Here is a 23,460-nt window from a genome sequence, read left to right on the forward strand (position 1 = left end):
CGACCACAAATGGAGGCTCAGAACAACGGAAACCTGTCCTCTCTCAGTCCTGGAGACCAGACGTCTGAGGTCAAGGTGTCCCAGGACTGCGCTCCCTCCGGAGGCTCCAGGGGAGGGTCCTTCCTGCCTCTTCCAGCTTCTGGGGGCTCCAGGTGTCCCTGGGCTTGTGGCCGCATCCCTCCCATCTCTACCTCCGTCTTCACGTGGTGTCTCCTGTGTGTCTGTGTCTCTGCGCTTGTCTCTTAGAAGGACACTGTCACTGATTCAGGGCCACCCGGATCCAGGATGACGTCATCTCCAGATCCGTAACTAATTATACCTGCAGAGACCCTACTTCCAGATAAGGCTCCATCCTCAGATTCTGGGGGGCATGACGTGGACATAACTTCTGGGGGGAACCCCCCATTCAACGCACTAGAGCACCCAGTTCCCAGATGCCAGCCGACCTTCCTCAGAACAGCATCAGGCTGGTGATGTTCTGTGTTTCCTCACGGAGTTGTCTCTTGTTTCCTGTGGTAACAGTGAGGTTGGGTGGGGAGTGCTGCCGAATGACCTCCCGGTCATTCCAGGGACCATGCTGACATGTCCTCCCCGGGAGGGTGCGAGCACGGCCAGGACTCCCCGGGAATACTCCACACAGACCGCTCGGTGGTCAGACACCTGCATGGGCTGGACTGCTCCCCGGAACCTTCTACCACATCCACAGGCTGGTGGACTCTGTGCGGGCCTATGACCAGGAGGTGTGGACCGGCAGACTCGATGCAAGCACTCCTGCCTGCCACCTGGCCTCCAGCCCACCACAGACCCTCCAGTCCTGCCATGGACACCCCCATCGCATTAACCCACAATAGGGCTTCTGGGAGGGGTGAGAACTTGGCCATGAAGAAGACAGGGCAGGCCCTAACTGCAGCAGGTGAAGGCGAGGACTGGGGGTGCTTGGCTATTTGTCCCCCAAAGACCCCGAATGTGGGCTCTGACTTGATGGGTCCACCTCCACCTGAGCCCACCTGGGGGGTCGCTGCAGGGACAGTGTGTCCTTGGGTGACTTTCCAAGTCTCCCCACATCAGCCTCACCCTCTGGGCCCCCCTCCCCCATTAATAGTCTTTAAATAGCGTCTCTCACGCATCAGGCCTGAGTGGGAAATTTTAATATCGTGTGGGAGTCCAGCAACCAGCACCCATGTTTCCTGTGTGTCTTGGGAGGGGAGGGAGCCTCGCTCTCACGTTCCTGCCCCAGTGCACCTGGGGTCGGGGGCAGCAGACCTAGGCTTTGCTCTGGCAGAAGCTCCCTTTCTGTGAACAAGTCTTCCTACACTCCGTTATCCTCACTGGAGGCTCAGGAGGCCACAGCATCGGGGCACCTCCAGCACCAGGACTCCACCTTAAGGAATTTCTCAAGAGCAGGGACCAGGCCTGGAGGCGGAGGAGAGGAGGGAGCCGGCCACTTTGGGATCCCCAGGGCTAGGAAGCCTCCTACGCAGGAGGGCCTTGGACTCAGCTTAACTACCGCCCAGGGTCTCCTACCCCGCCCCTGGTAGAGGGGCCCTTCAGATTCCAGGGCCCCAAGATCCTCCCCACCGACTTCTGACCCCAACTGCAGAGTCGGGGATCCAGAGACCCCTCTCCGGCTTCTTTTTTCTTGGAGGCTCCCAGAATTCCCTGAAGCTGTTATACCCAGGGTTTATTATGGTGAAAGATGCAAGTTAAAATCAGCGAGGACATGGGGGATGAGCAGAGTCCAGCCTCCTCGGCTGTGGCAGCCCAGGGAAGCCCACCTGAGTCCTGAAGTGCAGGGTTTATTGGGGTCTGTCACGTCAATGTGGGGACAGCCATGTGCCTGACCTTGGCCTCCAGCCCCTGGGGGACTCAGAAAGCCCCACCGTGTATCACGCCGTCAGCACAGACCAGCCTGGAGCGAGGCCCACGGAGCACAGACACTCCCGTCAGACTCAAGGTGACCTCTGGAGCCAGGACAGAGGCCCGGCCTCTCTGTGGGCAGGTGAACCCACACCACACGGGCCCTGGTGCAGTGCCCGTTCCGCGTGGTCAGCGTGGGTGCACGCGGGTCAGCCAGTGTCTGTGTGTCTCAGCCTGTGACCACAGACCACACTGTCCTGCTCTGCTCACAAGAGCGAGGCCAATGGAGGGACGACGGGGGTGGGAACAAAGCCGGGTCCTGGTCAGGCTGGGTGAGAAAGGGTCCAAGGAGCGAGAACCTGGCTGCCCTTGCCTGGTGAGCCGAGAGCGGACGTCTGCCCTGTGGGCAGCCCCTCTCCCCACGTCCCGAGGTAAGGCTGCCTTTCCTGCACCCTGGGGCAGGGTCATGCCTGTGTATACAGCAGAACGCACAGCAGTGCATGCAGCAGGCCCGATGTCTGCCCTTGCCATGTACTTTGGGGCTTGGTGAAGGTGGAACATCCCGACAGGACATGGGCCGACCCCGCAGAGGAGGTAGGGGTGAAGCCTTTGGGAGCCTCTGGAGGGGATCCTCACCTGCCTGCACAGGTGGACTGAGGACACAGACCGAAGGTGGGCAGGCGGGGAGCCCAGTCCTGGGTCATCCCTGAGGCTAGACGAGGGGTGTGGAGCTGGGCGTGATGGCGGTGGGGACGAGGGGCTGATCACAGGACAGTGCGGAGAGGGACCGTCCGAGGCAGCGGGGAAGGTGAAGACTGTGCCCGACGGGGGGACGGAGAGACCAGCAGGCAGCGCTGCAGGCGCGGGTAGCAGGGCTGCTCCCTGCAGGGCGGTGCCAGAGCCCTGCATCGCTGGAAACCTCGCAGTGTCCGGACAGAACCCCAGAGGATGGGGGGCCGGATGGGCGGGAAGAGTTCGGAAAAGTCACCTTATCTCCACATGTCCTGGGGGATGGGTTCCCACTCCAGCCTCGTTCTTTAGAGTCTCCCCACCTGGGGAGTCAGCACACTCAACAGCCGGTCGTGCGCGGCTTGCAATTTGTCCGAAGGATGAAGGGGAAGGGGGGGAAGGAATGAGAGACAAGCTCTTCGTGCTTGGACAGCACATGCCACTCTAATTTCCCATCCGGAAGAGGAATTTCCCAAAGGTTCAGGCTGCCCCTGCAACCAGAATGGGGCTTGAAGCAATCCTGCCACCTTGTGGCCGGTTCCAGAAACAAGTTGAAGACAGTTGCTCAGGGGCACCGCAATCCACAACGCCTGCAGGGTTGTAAATGACAACTATGGTGGAAAAATGTCTTAGGGTAAGTAACTGAAAAGGACTTGAAAACAAAGCAGAATTGCAGGAACCGGATTGCAAGAGGTAGATTGGACTCGCCTTTAAAGCACATGAAAGCTGCTCAACATTGCCTATGATTCAGTTGGCCAAAAAGGGCGTACAGGGCTTCCCTGGTGGTGCAATGGTTGAGAGTCTGCCTGCCAATGCAGGGGACACGGGCTCGAGCCCTGGTCTGGGAAGATCCCGCATGCCGCGGAGCGACTAGCCCCGTGAGCCACAATTACTGAGCCTGCACGTCTGGAGCCTGTGCTCCGCAACGGGAGAGGCCGCGATAGTGAGAGGCCCGCGCACCGCGATGAGGAGTGGCCCCTCCACTTGCCGCAACTAGAGAAAGCCCTCGCAGAGAAATGAAGACCCAATTCAGCCATAAATAAATAAATAAAAATTAAAAAAAAGGAAAAGAGTTTCAAATAAAGGACTGCGGTCCTTTATATAGCTTATAAAAAAAAAGGGCATACAGGTGTAAATCCATATGCCCTTGTGCCAACCAAACATGCAGGAAATACAAATCAACACTACAAAGATGTGTCACTTTGCCCCAGTCAGAATGGCCATCCTCACAAAGTGTGAAAACAAGAAATGGAGGAGAACACTTGGAGAAAAGGGAACCCTGCTACGCTGATGGTGGGAATGTCAATTGCTAACAGCCACGCTGGAGAAGGGTATGATGGTTCCTAAAAATTCTAAAAAATAGAGCTATAGGGACTTCCCTGGTGGCGCAGTGGCTAAGAATCCAACTGTCAATGCAGAGGACACAAGTTCGAGCCCTGGTGTGGAAAGATAACACATGCCACAGAGCAACTAAACCCACGCACCACAACTACTGAGCCTGTGCTCTAGAGCCCGTGAGCCACAACTACTGAGCCCATGTGCCACAATTACTGAAGCCTGACTCCTAGAGCCTGTGCTCCGCAAGAAGAGAAGCCACTGCAATGAGAAGCCCACGCACTTCAACGAAGAGTAGCCCCAACTTGCTGCAACTAGAGAAACCCCGTGCGCAATAACAAAGACCCAACACAATCAAAAAAAATTAACTAATTAATTTTTAAAAATAGAGCTACAGAGCATACGGCACTTCCACTCCTGGGTATATATCTCGGGATAACCATAAATCCATAGGACACAGGCACTTCAACTATTAGTGCAGCCCTTTTACAGGAGCCTCGACTTGGAAACAATATAAATGTCCTTGGAAGGAAAAAATGAATAAAGAAGATATGGTACTTCTGTACAATGGAATATTACTCAGCCATGAAATCAATGAAATAAGGCCAGTTGCAGCAACTCAGGTGGACTTAGGTACGACCACTGTAAGTGACATAAGTCAGACAGAAAAAGACACTTAGCATAAGATATCACTTATAGTTGGAATCTAAAAATGGCTACACATGAACAGAAACAGAGTCACACATTTAGAAAACACATTTATGGCTGCTAAAGGGGAAAGGTGGGGTGGGGTGAGGCATAAACCAGAGGGTTGAAATTAGCACAGATACCGTTCCAAAGACCAAATAGGTAATCGACAAGACCTACTCTATAGCTCAAAGAACTGGACTCAGCACACTCTAGTCACCAGAAAAGAATATATATGACTGGTAGGAATCCGAAAAAGAATTTATGGATGTCTCTCTGCAAGTGAATCAAGTGGGTGTACAGCAGCAAGAAAGACAGCATGGTAAATCAGATATACCCCATTACAAAAATAAATTTAAAAAAAAACACAGAGAGAAACTGTTACAAAATTCGTTCAGCGGCTGTGATGCACCCTGGATTGACCACATCTAGACCCACAGCTGGATGGGCCCTAAGGCGGGACACTCGTGGGGCTGAGAGGCTTGGTGAGGATGAGTCAGCAAATGCAGCCCCTTTAGAGTAATACTGCCTGGTCCTGATTCCATGGGTCACAAATCTCCAGAGGCAGGCAACCCTTCATACAGCTAAAACATACATGGGACACCCAGAGGATCGTACACCATCGGATCGGGAAGAGTTTGGGAAAGGCACCTCATCTCATCTCCTGGGGCTCAGGTTCCCCCTCTGCAGCCTCTTTCCTAACAATCTCCCCACTTGGGGAAGTTAGCACCTTCAACATCCTGTTTCACAGTTTGGAATTTGTCCAGAGGATGAAGCGGAAGGGGGGGAAACAATGAGAGACAAGCCCTAGGTGTTTGGACAGGCACATGTCACTCTAATTTCCAATTAGGAAGAGGAATTGACCAAATGCCCACCTTGCCCCCGGAACCAGAATAGGGCTTGAAGCAATCCTGCTGTTTTGTGGACAGATCCCAAAGAAACAAGTTGAAAAATGGAGCTCAGGGGCACTGCAATTCACAAACCTGCAGGGTTGGAAAAGATTCCTAACCTCAAAAAATGCCTTGAGGGGCTTCCCTGGTGGCGCAGTGGTTGAGAGTCTGCCTGCTGATGCAGGGGACGCGGGTTCGTGCCCCGGTCCGGGAGGATCCCACATGCCGTGGAGCGGCTGGGCCCGTGAGCCATGGCCGCTAAGCCTGTGCGTCCGGAGCCTGTGCTCCACAACGGGAGAGGCCACAACAGTGAGAGGCCTGCGTACCACAAAAAAAAAAAAAAAAAAAAAAAAAAAAAAAAAAATGCCTTGAGGTAAGTCATGAAACGGGACTTGAAAGCAAGGCAGAATTGTAGGAAAGGGATTTAAAGAGGTAGATAGGGGCTTCCCTGGTGGCGCAGTGGTTGACAGTCCGCCTACCGATGCAGGGGACACGGGTTCGTGCCCTGGTCTGGGAAGATCCCACATGCCGCGGAGCAGCTGGGCCCGTGAGCCATGGTCTCTGAGCCTGCGCGTCCAGAGCCTGTGCTCTGCAACGCGAGAGGCCACAACAGTGAGAGGCCCACGTATCGCAAAACAAACAAACAAACAAACAAAAAAAGAGGTAGATAGGACTCGCCATTAAAGCACATGAAAAGGGGCTGAACTTTGCCAACGATGCAGTTGGCCAAAAAGGGCGTATGCGTTTTTCCAGAATATATTCAGGAAAAACGCATACGCCCTTCTTGGCCAACCAAACAGGCACACAGTGAAAATCAACAATGCAAAGAAGTATCACTTCGTATCAATCAGAAGGGCCGTCCTCACAAAGTGTAAAAACAAGAAATGAAGGATATAGGACTTGGAGAAAAGGGAGACCTGTTACGCTGATTGTGGGAATGTAAATTGCCAAGGGCACTCTAGAGAAGTGTATTGTGTTTCCTAAAACATCTAAAAAACAGAGCTACAGAGCCTAGGGCACTCTAGAGAAGTGTATTGTGTTTCCTAAAACATCTAAAAAACAGAGCTACAGAGCCTAGGGCACTCCACTCATGGGGGTATATTTGGGAAAACCAAAATTCGATGAGACACAGGCAACCCAACGTTTAATGCTGTTCTGTTTACAAGAGCCTCGACTTGGGTACAACCTAAATGTCCTTAAAAGGAAAAAATGGATAAATAAGATATGGTACTATGTACAATGGAATATTACTCAGCCATGAAATCAATTAAATAAGGCCAGTTGCAGGAATTCGGGTGGACGTACGTACGATCATTCTAAGTGACATAAGTCAGACAGAAAAAGAGACTTACCATATCACTTATAGGTGAAATCTAAAAATGACTACACATGAACGAAATGACAAAGCAGAGTCACACATTTAGAAAACACACTTATAACTGCTAAAGTGGAAAGGTCGGGTGAGGTGAGGCATAAAACAGGAGGTTGAAATGAGCACAGACCGTTCCATAGACCAAATAGGGAATCAATAAGACATACTCTAAAACTCAATGAACTGGACTAAGCACACTCTAGACACCGGAAAAGAATATATACAACTGGTAAGAATCTGAAAAAGAATTTATTAATGTCCTTCTGTAACTGAATCAAGTTGATGTAGAGCAGCAAGAAACACAGCATTGAAAATCACCTATACCTCATTATAGAAATAAATTCCAGGGCTTCCCTGGTGGCGCAGTGGTTGAGAGTCCGCCTGCCGATGCAGGGGACACGGGTTCGTGCCCCGGTCCGGGAAGATCCCACATGCTGTGGAGCGGCTGGGCCCGTGAGCCATGGCCGCTGAGCCTGCGCGTCCGGAGCCTGTGCTCCGCAATGGGAGAGGCCACGACAGTGAGAGGCCTGCGTACCGCAATAAATAAATAAAATTCCAAAAACAGAGAGACATAGAGAAGTTATTACAAAATTCGTTCAGGGGCTGTGATGCAACCTGGATTGACCCCATCTAGATCCACAGATAGATGAGACCTAAGGCTGGACACTCGTTGGGCTCAGAGGCTTAGAGAGGATGAGTCAGCAAATGCAGCCCCTTTAGAGTAATACTGCCTGGTCCCCATTCCATGGGTCCCAAACCACCAGGTGCATGGGACCCTTCCTACAGCTAAAACATGCATGGGACACACAGAGGATGGTACACCATCGGTTCGGGAAGAGTTTGGAAAAGGCACCTCATCTCCTCCTCTCCTGGTGCTCGGGTTCCCACCTCCAGCCTCTTTCCTAACCATCTCCCCACTTGGTGGATCAGCACCTTCAATATCCTGTTTCGAACAGTTTGAATTTGTCCGGTGGACGAAGAGGAAGGGGGGGAACCAATGAGAGACCAGTCCTAGGTGTTGGCACAGGCACATGTCGCTCTAGTTTCTAATCAGGAGGACAAACTGACCAAAGGCTCAGCCTGCCCCCGGAACCAGAATAGGGCTTGAAGCAATCCTGCTGTTTTGTGGGCAGTTCCCAAGAAAGCAAGTTAAAAAATGGAGCTCAGGGGCACTGCAATTCACAAACCTGCAGGGTTGTAAATGATACCTACTGTCGAAAAATATCTTGAGGTAAGTCAACGAAAAGTATTTGAAAGCAAGGCAGAATTGCAGGAAAGGGATTTCAACAGGTAGATTGGCCTCACCCTTTAAGCACATGAAAAGCGGCTGAACTTCACCAAGGATGCAGTTGGCCAAATAGGGCATATGCATTTTTCCTGAATATATTCAGGAAACAAGTATATATACGCCGTTTTTGGCCAAAAAAAAAAAAAACAAAAACGGACAATGCAAATCAACACTACAAAGAGGTATCACTTCGCAGCCGTGAGAAAGGCCATCCTCACAAAGGGTAAAACCCACAAATGCAGGACAGGGCATGGAGAAAAGAGAGCCCTGTTATGCTGAAGGGGGAATGTAAATTGCCAAGGGCACTCTGGAGAAGTGTATTGTGTTTCCTAAAACATCTAAAAAACAGAGCTACAGAGCATAGGGCACTTCCATTCATGGACGTATATCTTGGAAAAAACAAAAATCACAGGACGCAGGCACCCCAACGTTTACTGCTGCTATGTTTACAAATGCCTCAGCTTGGGCACAACTTAAATGTCCTTGGAAGGAAAAAATGGATAAAGAAGATTTGGTACTTATGTACAGCGGAATATTACTCAGCCATGAAAACAGGCCAATTGAAGCAACTCGGGGGACTTAGGTACGGTCCTTGATAGTGAAATAAGTCAGACACAAAAAGAAACTTATCATGAGATATCACTTATAGGGGGAATCTAAAAATCGCTACACATGAGCTGAATTACAAACAGAACACGGTCACACATTTACAAAACACACTTATGGCTGCTTAAGGGGAAAGGTGTGGTGTGATGATGCATAAACCAGGAGGTTGAAATTGGCAGAGATACTGTTCCATAAACCAATAATGTAATCGCCAAGACCTACTCATTGTTCAAGGAACTGGACTCAGCACACTCTATTCACAGAAAAAAAATATATCTGACTACCAGAAACTAGAAAAGAATTTATTGATGTCTCTCTGTAAGTGAAACAAGTGGATGTACAGCACCAAGAAACACAGCATTGAAAATCAGCTACACCCCATTATAAAAATAAATTACAAAAAAAAAAAAAGACAGTGAGAGAGAGAGGAATTCTTACAAAATTCGATCAGGAGCTGTGATGCAACTGGACTGACCACATCTACACCCACAGCTGGATGGGACGTAAAGCTGGACACACTAACTCTAAACCCTAAACCGTAACCCTAACCCTAACCCCCTAACCCTAACCACCAACACCACAAAGCCTCAGCCCAGGCAGGAGAACTCCGAGATCGAGGTGCCAGCCTACTTCAGGACCATCAACTTCCCACTGGGTCCTCACGTGGGGGAAGGGGGAGGGAGCTGCCTGGGGTCTCTGTTATAAGGGCTCTAATCCCATTCAGGAGGCCTCACCCCACAGGTGAGTCCAGCTCCTGGTGACTTTTAGCCACAAACTCGTGGTAATCAGGGTGACCCTCAGAGACACGGGATGAACCTGCCCCAAAGTGAACAGGTTTCAACCTCGCCAGCAACTCCTGGTGTCTAGGGATGCCTCACACACTGGATTAGACTATTCTTGCCTCGGATTTTAAATGTACCGTGTGTATCTGTCAGGAAAAAGAGTCTATTTGTATTGCATCTCTCCTTGCAATCTTGCCTAACAGGGAGAATTGTCCCCCTTGCATGGAGGGCTCCCTCCATGGCTGATATTGACGGCCGAACAGCAGGCTTCAAAAGTCCAGCAAAGGAGAAAATCTCTGAAGAATAGCCTGTGCCATTCAGAACAGGCAGACAACAGCACCTGTTAGAGGCAAGTGCCAGTTTTAGAAGGAAAACTGTTGTTACTTGAGAAATCATCATGGTTTCTGATACCCACAAGATTGTGGGGAGGTTGGCGTTTACAGCATCTTTTGCCAACTTATCAATTTCTGATTAATGAGTCTGCAAACAGCTTTTTATGTGGCTCAGAAACTTATATATAAGAGAGTTGATTTCTGTTTTGAAATGGCCCTGTTTGTAGGTAGAAAATGGCTGAAATCAGCAATGTCACATGGTTCAAATTAATATAGAGAAAGTGAGCTTTTCTAGAGGTTGGTGGAGGTGTCGTGTACGTACAGAATAGTGTCTGCGTCCCAGGCGAGCTGCTCTGCGCACCATCAGAGCTGAGGGCCGTGCTAACTGTACCCGGGTCACCCTCATCCCTCTAAGCACCCGCCCCCTCCCCAAACGCACAGACCCCACCGAACCTGCAAGCCCCTGCCCCTGTGGTTGGACTTTATATAAATGGGGGCTTATATAAAGAGCATCTGTTCTTTCGTGCCTGGCTTCCTTCATTTCACGTTGGTGAGAGGCGTGGTTTTGTGGCGTGTCAGTCCATTAACTTTCATCACTGGGTAGCAATCAGTTGTCTGAATATAACTCAATTATCCATTCTGCTGTTGCCGGGCATTTGGGCACTTGGGGCTGTTACATATAACGCTGCTGTGGCTGCTCTGGACAGGTACCTGGGGTGTGCGTGGGGATGCCCTCTGTCCATCACATCCTACAAGTGGGATGGACGGGTTGTACGCTGTGTGTGGGTAAGGTTTTAGCATGTCATGCATCAGGCTGTTTTCCAAAGTGCTGACACCAACTCCTGTGACCACCAGCAGTGGTCGGGGGCCTGCTACTGCAGCCTCACCAACACCTGCCCTACCTACCCGGCATCGCTCTCCTTGAGGCCAGCGTTTCATCCTGTCTCCGTCGGCCCTTTCTGACGTGTTTGGGACGATCTCGCGCCTGTGCATGGATGCACTGTGTGCGATTTCTGGCTGACTTGCACATAACCTTTGTTCTGAGGCTGACAAGCTGCAACAGTCTTCTCCCATCCCGTGCCTGCCTCTCGTTTCCTTTGTCTTTACTTTGGATGATTGTCTCATCTTAGTTTTAATACAGTTCCTCTTTAGGACTCCCCTGGCAGTCCAGTGGGTAGGACACCGCGCTTCCACTGCAGGGGGCACCGGGGTGGTCGGGGGAACTAAGATCCCACAAGCCAAGCGGCGTGGCCAAACAAAATTTAAAAACATACTTCCTCTTTACAGTCTTTTCCTCTACGGTTAGTGTTTTTGCATTTGGGAGTTTGTCCTTTAAAAAATATGTGGTGCCTCATGGTCGTCAGACGTGGCAGAGCGAGGTCGGCATCCAGCCGCCCCACACACCTGGGGAGAGCCTGCTCGAGGAGACGGGCGCTTAGGAGGCTGAGGCAGCGGAGGGGTCAGTATTTCTGTGCTTCGAGGGCGGCCCCTGGATCTGCCTTGAGAACAACATGACATCATCTGGCATTGTGGAAGTTTACATTTTTCCCTAATATCCCCCAAGTATGGATAAACAGTATTTCTATTTCTTCCCTTAGAAAGCAGTTGATTTATTTACCTACAGCAATTAATTTCATTTAAGGGGGCTGATAGAAATACTTACTCTGTATCAGGATGAAAAGTTAATGGATGAAAAAATCAGAGTAGGGCTTCCCTGGTGGCCCAGTGGTTAAGAATCCGCCTGCCAATGCAGGAGACACGGGTTCGAGCCCTGGTCCGGGAAGATTCCCACATGCCGCGGAGCAACTAAGCCCGTGAGCCACAACTTCTGAGCCTGCGCTCTAGAGCCCACAAGCCACAACTACTGAGCCTGCATGCCTAGAGCCCGTGCTCTGCAACAAGAGAAGCCACCGCAATGAGAAACCCGTGAAACACAGAGAAGAGTAGCCCCTGCTCACTGCAACTAGAGAAAGCCCACGCACAGCAACAAAGACCCAACGCAGCCAAAAATAAAATAAATAAAATAAATAAATTTGTTTTTAAGAAAATCAGGGCCAAAGGAAAATAAAGGCAGATCAGTTTGGAGAAGATGGCAGTCTGATTTGATTCGTGGATGAAATTCAGATTATTTAGAATGACGGTAATGGTCAGATTACTCCCAATAACGTTTTCGAAGCACATGCCTCAGGGTGTTGACAGGGTTTCTAAAAAATAGAGGAGGGTCCTGTTATCAAATACATTTGAGAAATGTAGAGTCAGACAGAAAAACAGGGGCCACCTGCCCCAGAGCCCTTTTTCAGAGGATTCTCACACCCTTCATTCAGTCTTCCCGACTAATGAGCATATTAAAACAATTAAAGCAACAAGATCCAGCATCACCACATGCAGAGCCCCTGTTCATGTGCCATTCATACGTTCACTCAGACCCCTTTGTGCCCATTGCACAGGTGGGAAACTGAGGCCAGAAACCCCTTCCCAGCCCCGGGTTCCAGGAACTCGTCCTTGGTCCGAATTGGCCAGGAGAGTGTCAGCCACACCTTCTGACAAGAGCCCTGAGTGAGGGGTCTGTGCTCCTTTGTGGGGGGCAGCCCCCCTCAGAGTCAGCCCAGTGAGGCTGGGGCCAGGCCCTTTATCTCAAGAGGGGTTCCCAGAGTCCACTTCCCATCACGGCTGAGGTTGTGCACGTCAGACCCACCGGCCCCCTGCATCCTCCGGGCAGACAAGCAGCTAACCAGCAGAACACACCGGCAGGCTGGGCAGACTGAGGAGTCGGTACGTGGAGGGGAAGATGTGCGTGCGTTTCCCTTATCAGGGCCTTTTGCCTGAGGGAAGTTGGCCCTATTCAGGTGGGCGAAACCTCGGGAGGAAAACCCATGTCCACTGGTGTGAAGACCCAGAGATGGCTGGGTGACCACAGCAGCTGGAGACCAAGGGGGAATCCCAGAAAGGGGAGATCTCACCCCAAATCTCCCACTGACCCCAACACATGTGCAAGACTCCAAGTGGCCGTGAGAAAACCTGTCAGAGATGACAGGGAGACAGAACTTGGGGTTTACCTGATTGACCTGATTAAACAAAAATCCAGACACTCATGGGGAGAGGCAGGATCTCCACAACGCATTGTCTGAGACGTGCAGGATGCAATCCAAACTTACTGGACATACAAAGAGAGGGAAAACTGTGGCCTATCATCTGAACAGACCTCCAGCCCCAGGTGACCCAGGTGACCCAGGTGATGAAGACAGCAGGCACGGACTTTAAGGGAGCCATTCAACGTGTGCTCAGGTAAAACGTGAAAGAATATGCTCACATTGCATGAAAAAAAGGAAATGTCAGTAGTAATAAAAATAAAACTGTAGAATGTAATCAAATAGAAACTCTAGAGCCAAGAAATACAGTATTCAAAATAAAAAATTTACTGTGCACAGCGGCAGATTGGAGATGATAGAAGACAGAGCCAATGAACTACAGAACAAATCAGCAGAATTTATCCAACCTGAAGAAGAGAGAAAAGGAAAAGAAGTGAGCAGAAGCCCACTGACCTGCAGGCCAGGAACCAAAGATCCCGCCTGTGTAATCGGAGTCCCGGAGGTGAGGAGAGAGGGGCTTGGGGGGGAAGCACTTAGAATAAACAGCAGCTGCATTTCCCGTTTTGGCGAGTTACATGTGTTTGCTGAGGCGCACAAAGAGTGGACAGAGCATCAGGGGACCTGGCTGCTCAGGGGTCCCAGAGGAGGGGCCCAGAGGGGTTGGACCCTGATTCCCCTGGGCTCGGAGCAGCACTACCTGCCAGAGTCAGCCGGGCTCTGCCGGAGGTTAGCAAATGTTCCAAGTGGGCCTCCCAGGACAAAATGCATCTGGACATGCCTCCTGCACCATTTCCGTCTCAAGGTACCCTGCTGTCCGGGACCTATGAAGAGCATCCAGCCCAAGCTTCGAGGTGAGCCACTGTCCCCGGGGCCTGGCCGTCCACCCTCAGGGTTTCCCTGCTGGCCTTTCCTCTGTGAGGGGCACAAGCCTCCCCCCAGGAGCCAGGAGCCGAGCCCGAATCTGGGCCCGGCCCCGGCCCAGGAACTCTTGTCCCACCTCCCTCCCAGTCACTGCAGTGTCCACCTGGGGGTCCCCCTCCCGCCCTTCCCTGCCTCCTGCCCTGCAAACACCACCCCAGGAGGCACCTTATTTCCCTAGTGAAGGGCTCCTGGGGCCAATGTATATGACCACATGCAATATAAATTTCCCACGATGAGCTAAGAAATAAGAAAAATGTTACTTATGGCTGAGTAATAGTCCACTGTATATATGTGCCACATCCATGCCTCTGTGGATGGATATCTAGGTTGCTTCCATGTCCTGACTATGTACATAGTACTGCTGTGAACATTGGGTTGCACGTTTCTTTTCGAATTATGTTTTTCTCCGGATGTACGCCCAAGAGTGGGATTGCAGGATCATATGGCAGCCCTATTTTTAGTTTTTTAAGGAACCTCCATACCGTTCTCCACAGTTCACATTCCCACCAACAGTGTAGGAAGGTTCCCATTTTCTCTACACACTCTCCAGCATTTGTTATTTGTAGACTTTTTGATGATGGCCACTCTGACCGATGTGAGGTGACACCTCATGGTAGTTTTGATCTGCGCTTCTCTAATAATTAGTGATGCTGCACATCTTTTCACGTGCCTGTGGACCATGTGTACATCTTCTTTGGAGAAATTTCTATTTAGGTCCTCCGCCCATTTTTTGATTGGCTTGTTTGGTTTTTTGGTATTGAGCCACATGAGCTGTTTGTATATTTTGGAGACTAATCCCTTGTGAGTCGCATCTTTGCAAATATTTTCACCATTCTGTGGATGGTGTTTTCATTTAGTTTATGGTTTCCTTTACTGTGCAAAAGCTTTTAAGTTTAATTGGTCCCATTTGTTTATTTTTGTTTCATTTTCATTACTCTAGGAGGTGAATCCAAAAAGAATGAAATAATGCCGTTTGCAGCAACATGGATGGACCTAGAGATTATCATACTAAATGAAGTAAGTCAAAGACAAACATCATATAATATCACTTATATGTAGAATCTTAAAAAATGATACAAATGAACTTATTTACAAAACAGAAACAGACTCACAGACATAGAGGACAGACTTGTGGTTACCAAAGGGGTAGGGGGGGAGGGATAAATTAGGAGTTTAGGATGAACAGATACACACGACTGTATATAAACTAGATAACCAACAAGGACCTACTGTATAGCACAGGGAACTCTACTCGATACTCTGTAATAATCTATAATGGAAAAGAAACTGAAAAACAATATATACATATGTATATATATAAAACTGAATCACTTTGCTGTACACCTGAAACTAACACAATATTGTAAATCAACTGTACTCCAGTATAAAAGAAAAATTTTAAAATAACGCTATTTACGATATGGCTGCCTTACTATGAGCATAATCATGTATTGTTTGGAGGCCTTCCTCTCATACATCTTAAGATAAAGGGGGTTTGATGCCAGCCGTTTTTTTTTTTAACCTCAGCCTACAAGGCGTCTCAGGAGCAGCCCATCCGGAAGAGACGGCGGTGATTTTGGTAACACTATCTTGCCAGGAGCCAGCAAGCAGGGAAGACTCCCCGGGCTGCCCTCCAGTTTCTGGCCAAGCAGCAGAGGGACGCGTGCCTGCCAGGGCCTGCGGCGGGAGCCCATCGTGTCTCCAGGGGCCGCCAGACTGAAGGCAGCTCGTCTTTCCGGCCTCTGACCGGATGCCAGGCACTGTGTCACCAAGCCCGTATAAAAGCGAGGGGCAGACACAGTCCAGGCGCGCTGGGGACACGGGAGGACACCTGCCTAAAGGAGCTGCACCGACCGGCCTGGAGAGACCTCAGAGTAAGCCTGGGTGATGCGACCACGGGGCTGGGCCTTCCATGGGATGTGGGAGCCAGGGCCGCACACTTGCGTCTTCCCGGGATTTAACTTTGTTAGCAGCTTCTGCCATTCAGCCTTCCGGTGACAAAGCCCGGGATGGAGACCGAGCTTCCGGCCCCCTCCCCCTTCCTCCCACCCCGGGGCCCACTGCGGGGACTGTTTCCACTGTCCGCTGCTGGCTTTCTGGTGCCCCTTGTCTGGCTGTCTGGCTGGCTGTCTGTTGTTTCTGCTCCATGAGGGTTTGAAGGGCTGCACTGCAGGGCTAGTCTTCCCGAGAGTAAAAGCTCTGATACCCCGTGTCTCTGGGAAGCCCCGCAAGGAGAACAGCCAACCTCACCTTAAAATGTCAACTTTTCCCTCGGTCAGAGTGAGTCCAGCGCCAACCCCTGGTCCCTCCCGGAGGCAAAACCCTTGAGCGGATGCACCCCAGGCCCACACACAGTAGCCCACGCTTTCACTCTTTTAGTTCACCGGCAGCATTGCCAGCAAGGATTCGGCCCCTGGGGGATAAACTGTGGCGTTTCTAAGTCCTCTGGTCTACGGGGGCCCCCTGGGGGGACAGGAGGCTCTCCAAGATCAGCAAGGGGTCTGACCCCGGCTCCTTCAAATTACTGCCTCTGCCCTGGGTCTTGGAGTGTGTGAGATTTTGCCTTTAAGAGCAGAGTCTATTACCCACAGCCCTCTGGCTCTCTTGAAAATAAGCCCCACTGGCCTTCAAAGCCAGACATTCTGGGGGTTCATCTTCCTGGTGCAGGACCCCCAAGCTGGGGAGCTAACTGTGGGGCTCAGACCCCTTGCTCCTTGGGGAGAGCCTCTATGGTTGTGAAATGCCCCCCATCTGTGGGTTGCAGACCCAAGGGTGTGGGTCTTGACTATACTGTGTCTCCACCCCTCCTACCTGGCTGGTGGTGGTTCCTTCCGTATATCCTCAGTTGTGGAAGGTCCTGCCAGTCTTCTGGTCACTCTCACTGACAGCTGCCCTGTGAGTAGTTAGAATTTGGATGCGCTCACAGGAGGAGGTGAGTTCAGGGTCTTCTCCACCATCTTGGCTCCTTCCCCATCACTGCTAATTTTGGAGTTGTTAACAGCCTCCTTTCATGGAGTTCACTCATTCCTTTATTTGCTCTGCAAATACACGTGTGTATCCTGGTGCCACAGGGGGCCTGTGGTCACCTGGAGACACACCGAGGCCCATGAGACCCAGAGGAGGGGCCTTCCTGATGGTCAGGGGAGGCTGGGGTCCTCGGAGTGTGGACATGACAGCGGAGCAGGGCTCATCCCTGGAGGCTGGGGAGGAGCTACATTCCAGGACGAGGGACAGACGGCCACGCAGAGTCACACAGAGTGAGGAGGGGTCTCCCCTCACACCCATGGCATTCTGCAATTTCACTGTCACAGTAGACCCTGTCCCCAGCTGGGCTGCACTTGCTCCCAGATCCAACCTGTCCCCACCTCCTTGGTGAGAACATGGTAAAGACAGCCCAGCCCCACGTGCCAGGGTGAGGACCAAAATAAACGATGGCCCTAAAGATGGGTGCGGGGCAGGCTGTCCCATCCCGCGGGCTCCTGACATGGAGGGCAGTGACCAGGAGGAGGGCAGCTCGCCCCGCGGCTCGGACAAGGCAGCCCTCCCCGCCGTTTCCCCGCCTCCCCCGCCCTCCTGCCCAGACCCTCCCTGCCAGCTTCACCCTCCACCCTTGATGCCTGCAAGTGTCTTTTTTGTTTCTCCTTCAGAATCCACAGCAGGTGCAGGCTTGGCGCTTTGGGGTTAGTCACGCAGCCGCGTAAACTCCGACCCAAAAAACCAGCAGCCTCGGAGATTTAAAGTTGTTTTAAGGGATCTGCTGCCAGTCTCCAGGCTCTGTGGTTTCTTCTTTAGTTTTTGTAAGCACCCCGCGCCTCAGTGAGGAGGACTGGCCTCCCCGAGATGCTTTTAGACTGCGAAGCGGGCGGCTCATCATTCTCCCTCTCTTCACCCGGGTTCCTGCGCCAGCACCATCTCCTTCTCCCACACTGCGCCCTGGGTCCAGCTCTGGCCACAGATGCAAGCAGCTGTCCCTATGGCCAGCCCTCTGTCCCGAGGGTCAACCAGTGTCCAGAGCACAGAAGTTGCTCCCCAGTACTCACGCCCATGCACACAGGCACACGTGCACACGTGCACACACGCGCAGTGTGTGTTGACAGGCTGGCACTGGGCCCCTTCTTCACTAGAAGCCGTGCACTAGCCTCTTGGACTAGACACCGTGCAGGTGGAGCAACGGAGGAGCCAGCACTGTGGGGCTGAGGGCTGGGCCTCCCCACCCCCTGCTGCCCCGCCCCCGCTCCCCCCCTGCCAACAGGGAGCAGCCTGAGGTTTTAACAGCAGCCAACTCTACGTGAAAAACAAAAGCTCATTCTGTCCCCAGAAACTTACCTTGATCTCAATTTCTAATTAAGCCGGAGGTGCCTTTCCAATGATCTCGGCTGGTTTCAGGGGTCCACTGGGGTCCTGGAATCTCCCACCGGCCTTCTCCTGACCCAGTGTCCACCTGTGTGTTCTGAAACATGGGGTCTTAATAGAACTCGTGGGGTGCAGTCACTCATGGTCCCCAGAGGAGGGGGCACGCCCCACCCTGCATGGCCTCCCGGGGAGCGGCAGGGTCGGCTCGGGGGCAGGGAGAGAGGGGGCTGTGATTTCCATGGGAAGGCCCAGGTGAGGCAGGGCAAGCTGAGTAATTCCAGTGGACCGGGGTTCAGGGCTGTCCCTGGCTTTCTGGTACCTGGTCCTGGGTGATGAGGGCAAGTGGATCGTGGCCCAGAGTGTGGCGGCCCGGAGTGTGGCAGCCCACAGAGGGAGCCTCTGGATTGGTTGGGGTATGTTTGAAAAGGCACCCAGGAGGCAAGAAGCCCAGGCACGGCACTGGGACGTCCAGAAGAAGGCGTGTCGGGGTCGTGTGTGCAGGGTAGACACTAGGGCCCCAAGCTTACAGAAGCTGGAAACCTGGTTACACACTGAGGTGCTGGAAGGTACCACAGGTTGAAGCAACAGGCATTGAAGGTCTCTATCCTGGAGGCTGGACTCCAAGAGCCAGGCGTGGGCAGCGGGGTCCCCTGAGGCCTCGCTCCTTGCCATGTGGACGGCCGCCTTCTCTCCGGGTCTTCACAGGGTGCCCCTCTGTGCATGTCTGTGCCCTGACCGCCTCTTCCTATAAGGACCCCAGCTCTACTGGGTCAGGGCCACCATAGTGACCTTTTCTAGCCTTAATTACCTCCATCACGTTCTGCAGTCCTGGGGGTTGGGACCACCTAGGCCTGGAGGACACGGTTCAGTGACAGCTCAGGGGCTAAGGAAGGGACACCTGCCACGTACAGCCGTCCTCACCCGAGGTCACCCGCATGAAACATCCAAAGACCCAAAATGGGATTTGCCATCAGCTGCTACTTCCTCTAATATAGGAAACTGTTCCAGAAGGTGGCAGGGCCTCTGGTCTTAGACAGGCCGTGAGGGGCTGACAGTCCAACTCCCCAAAAAGGTGTACAGGGTGCCTGGGAGATGTCTGGGTCCAAGCCAACTTCTTTATTGTTAACAAGCTGGTTTCATGTGCTTTCTGACCAACACAGCATAAAGTGACTGAGGTCCTGTAATTCTCCTTTATCCAGAAAATGAGTAAAAGCTACACCTTGAAGAATCCGGGAAGGGTGTCCTACGATGCTGGGGTGATAAAGATGTTTTGGGAGAAAAAAATCGAGCTTCACACTAAACAGCTGCAGAACGAGGACATGAGGATCCGCAGGAGTGCCCTGGACAGGTGAGCGCAGTGCCAGCGACCTGGGGGCACAGAAACACACCTGCACCAGGGCTGCTCAGCCCTCAGGATGCAGGCGTCCACAGACCCCAGCACCACCACCCGCTTCCTCTCCCCAGGTCAGTGTCACAGGAGAAATGGGTACGAAACACTGAACATCAGCCACGTTAACTCAGCTTCAGAATCACATCATTGAATCACTAGTGGGAGAGAGGAACACCCCATCCCTCCATCATCCCTTCCCACCATCACCCCATCCCTCCCTCCCCCCATCCCTCCATCATCCCTTCCCACCATCACCCCGTCCCTCCCTCCCCCCATCCCTCCATCATCCCTTCCCACCATCACCCCGTCCCTCCCTCCCCCCATCCCTCCATCATCCCTTCCCACCATCACCCCGTCCCTCCCTCCCCCCATCCCTCCATCATCCCTTCCCACCATCACCCCGTCCCTCCCTCCCCCCATCCCTCCATCATCCCTTCCCACCATCACCCCGTCCCTCCCTCCCCCATCCCTCCTTCACCCCCTCCCTCCTCACCCCATCTCTGCATCACCCCCTCCGTTCATCCCACTCTCCTGAGGGTCTTGTAGGAAGTTGTCTCCCAGGGTTAGTCTGGCTTTGTCTGTTTTCTGGCAGTCGTTCCCACTGAGTTCAGGATAAAACAACGTGTCTCTTCTACTCCTTCCCACACATTTGCTTGACTTGCAGGTTCAAAGCCCCCCCTTTTTTACTGGGTGGACTCCAGGGGCCTGTGAGTGCTGAGGGCGTCTCCCTGAGCTCAGGTGGCCCTGAGCAGACCCAGGAGTAACCGCTCGTGGACAGCTAAGAGGGCATATTAGCACATAATTTGCACCTAGACAAGGATTCAAATGGCCAGAAACTTCCAAAGTGGGCGCAGCCTTAGTCCCCAGATAGTACCAGCAGCTGCTGCCCTGGGAGCTGGGCTGGAAAGGAGGATTCTCGGGGGCCGCGGCGGGACCAGGCTTGCACTGACCTTGTGAGCAGCCAGAGGCCTGGTTGGCACGCTGGCTGCCCCCCACCTGTCATCCAAGGCTTCTGGCCATTCGGCACAGGCATGGGGGCCATGACGTCTCCTGTCCTCACGGTGCAGCCCCCAGAGCTGGTCACTGCACACACCTGGCCTCCGGGGGCAGGGGTCCTGCATGGAACCCTCACACGAATGGCTCCCCCCAACCCCAGGCTCCCTCCTGGGTCTCCATGGCCTTGTCCCTGTCTTTCATGTGTCATCAGGCCCTGGGATGTTCTGGGTCTTTGGCCCATGGGGGCAGGTCCCATGAGTGGCCCACGGGTCAGCACCGGCCCGGTTAGTCACCGAGGTCCTGGACTGCTAGGGGCCAGACTGGGGAAGGGGGTGACATCTTCGCCTCTCTGGAGAGAAGTGGCTGTTATGGGGCCTCGGACCCCCGCCAGCCCACACCTTACCCCTGGCCGGCAGCAGCTCCGGGCCATGTCCCCAGGGCCACCCACAGCCTGGTAAAGGGCAGGAGAGTGGCCGAGGAGCGGGGCCTGGCTGTCCCAGCCTCTCCACCGGCTGCTGGGAGGCGCCCTCCTCACCTAGGTCCCTGGGCACTGGGACAGGCGTCTGCAGGGATGCTCGTTACCGGCCTGCCCGCCAGCCTTGGAGATCAGTCCGGGCCAGACGCCCCCCAACCTGCCTCCCTCCAAACCAAACCACTTGCTCACATGTGGCCCACAGGCAGGTGTGACCCTTTGGCCAGGCCGTTCCCACCTGGGGGCACCCCGTGTGTTGTGTTGTGGTCACCGCAATAGGCCACCTTCCCAGGAAGGGACCGCCCAAGGGGCCAGCGTGAGGGCGCATCCAGGCCTTGGGAGCACAGGTGCCTGCAGTGATGGGCGCATCCCCAGGTGCAAGTTCAGGACGCAGCTGGATCCCCGCTTTCCCTTCCGGGAGGAGCTCGAGTGACACCCTCCGTGGCAGGCGAGGCCTGAAGCGCAGGCACCAGCTGGCAGGGAGGGGGCAGCTTAGCTCGCACGCGGCCAAGGTGCCAACAGACGGGCCCAGCTGACCCCAGCCCTCCCTGAGCCCAAACGGTCACCCGCCCCAGGCTCCGCAGCGAGTGGGCTCGGAAGCTGGAGAGGAGGAACCAGATGATGCTGAGCAGCCAGGAGGTGCCCCCGGGCCCGCCTCAGCCGGCACCCCCAACCAGCCCGCAGCCTGAGGCCCGACCTGCTTCCCCCAACGGCCCCGCCGTGGCCCCCGCGCCAGCAGAACCGCTTTGCAGTTTTGCTTCTCTAGCGTGATGCAAGCGCCCAGTAAAATCTAAGATAAGTGGATGTTTTGTGCACATATTTCTCGTATCTGTAAAATGTACACAGATTAAAAGTGACAGTGATGCTACTAACTTACAACAAGCCACAGAGAGAAGCCACTGGGCTGCAGGGACTCGTGCAAATTTAAACACAGTTTCATTCACCTTTGATCAGAATGTGTGCAAAAGCTCAGCTTCAGGATAATGCCTGACGTGAAGGTGTGTAAAGCATGTGCTTTCCCAAAATTCCTTTACACTCTTTACTCATTACCTGGAACACCTCAGGAAGCTAAGCAGTCTGTCTTGTCCTCACAGTCAGAAATTTCACTCAGGTTTGGAGGCCCAAATTTCCTGAGTCCACAGAGGCCATTCGAGCCGGGATTCGGTGCTTCGGGCTCAGTCGTGTCCCCCCGAGCCCCCCAGTGGGGGCTGTGACCACCTCAAATGGGTAGGAGGGCTGAGCATGCAGCAGAGGCCGGGCCGCAGCAGGAGGACCTGGTCTGTCTCATCTCCTGATAAGGCCCAGACACCAGCCGGTGCCTGACCCCTACTCCACCAGCCTGCCTGTGTGCGCCCAGCGGTGGCCACTGCGGCCCCTCGTTGGCAGTGCAGGACTGCCGGTATGGGGCTGGGGTCTAGCTCACTTCATCTCTCCAGATTGAGTAACAGGGAAGGACAAATCTGACTCCATATTGGGTCTGTTTCTTTAACTTTTGTACCTTATTGCTTTTGCTACAAGTTAATCACTAAAAGAGTGTTGCCTATAACCTGAAATATACAGGGTAGCCCATTCTTAAGGCTCTGACCTTTAAGGGTACAACACTTTTCATTCATATACAGAGAAAAATTTGCAGGACAGAGAATACCACTTGTCTTGTTGGAGGTTTACAGGAACATCGTGACCTGACCTAGGTGGACTGCTGCAAGAACAAAAGACGCCGACACCAAGAAGTCTGCAACAACCAGCCACGCCCCTCCCCTTCTGGTATAAAAGAAGGCTGAATTCTGACTTGGGTGAGACAGTTCTCTGGGACATGCATCTGCCATCTTCTTGGTCTGCCAGCTTTCCTAATAAAGTCCCTATTCCCTGCCCCAGCACCTGGTCTCTCAATTTACTGGCCTGTCGTGTGGCCAGCAGTACAAGCTCGGACTCGGTAACAATTGGGTTTGGATTCTGTTTTGTTCTGGCCCTCTGGTCCAGTTAGCAAGCAAAGGGGAAGGAGCATGGCTTCACCAGTTTGGGGAGCCTCTCCAGAGACTTAACCAGACAAAAAACGTTGACACCAATGGCCACGTGACATCCTGTGATGGCCACGTGACATCCTGTGCCATCCACGTGACATCCTGTGCTGAACACAGATGCCTTGTAGGGCATTTCCAGAGCTGAGCACACAGACTGGACAGGCAAGCGAAAGTCCAGCAGGAAAGGCCCGGAACCTGACACAAAGCGTGGATGCTTAGCTCCCCAAATGGCCCAGTGGAGAGAACCTAGCAAAGGTCCCTTACGACACCAACTTGCAAACATGTGTTCCTTGGGTCACCTCTCGGGCTGTCCGTCATCGCTCGTGACTCAGGAGATTCC

The 23,460-nt window shown here is 52.9% G+C and overlaps 1 pseudogene across 1 annotated transcript in view; it reads right to left on the reverse strand.

Moving 5' to 3' along the window:
* LOC307056956 (phosphoethanolamine/phosphocholine phosphatase-like) overlaps positions 1-22,800 on the reverse strand; it is an 80,465-nt pseudogene extending 57,665 nt beyond the window's left edge. Inside the window, exon 1 of the transcript in view lies at positions 22,782-22,800. The product of the transcript in view is annotated as a phosphoethanolamine/phosphocholine phosphatase-like (transcript). The remainder of the gene's footprint in view (positions 1-22,781) is intronic.
* Positions 22,801-23,460: the final 660 nt, after the last annotated feature.

This window comes from Hyperoodon ampullatus, assembly GCF_949752795.1.
Source record: "Hyperoodon ampullatus genome assembly, chromosome: 8".
NCBI classification, from domain to species: domain Eukaryota; kingdom Metazoa; phylum Chordata; class Mammalia; order Artiodactyla; family Ziphiidae; genus Hyperoodon; species Hyperoodon ampullatus.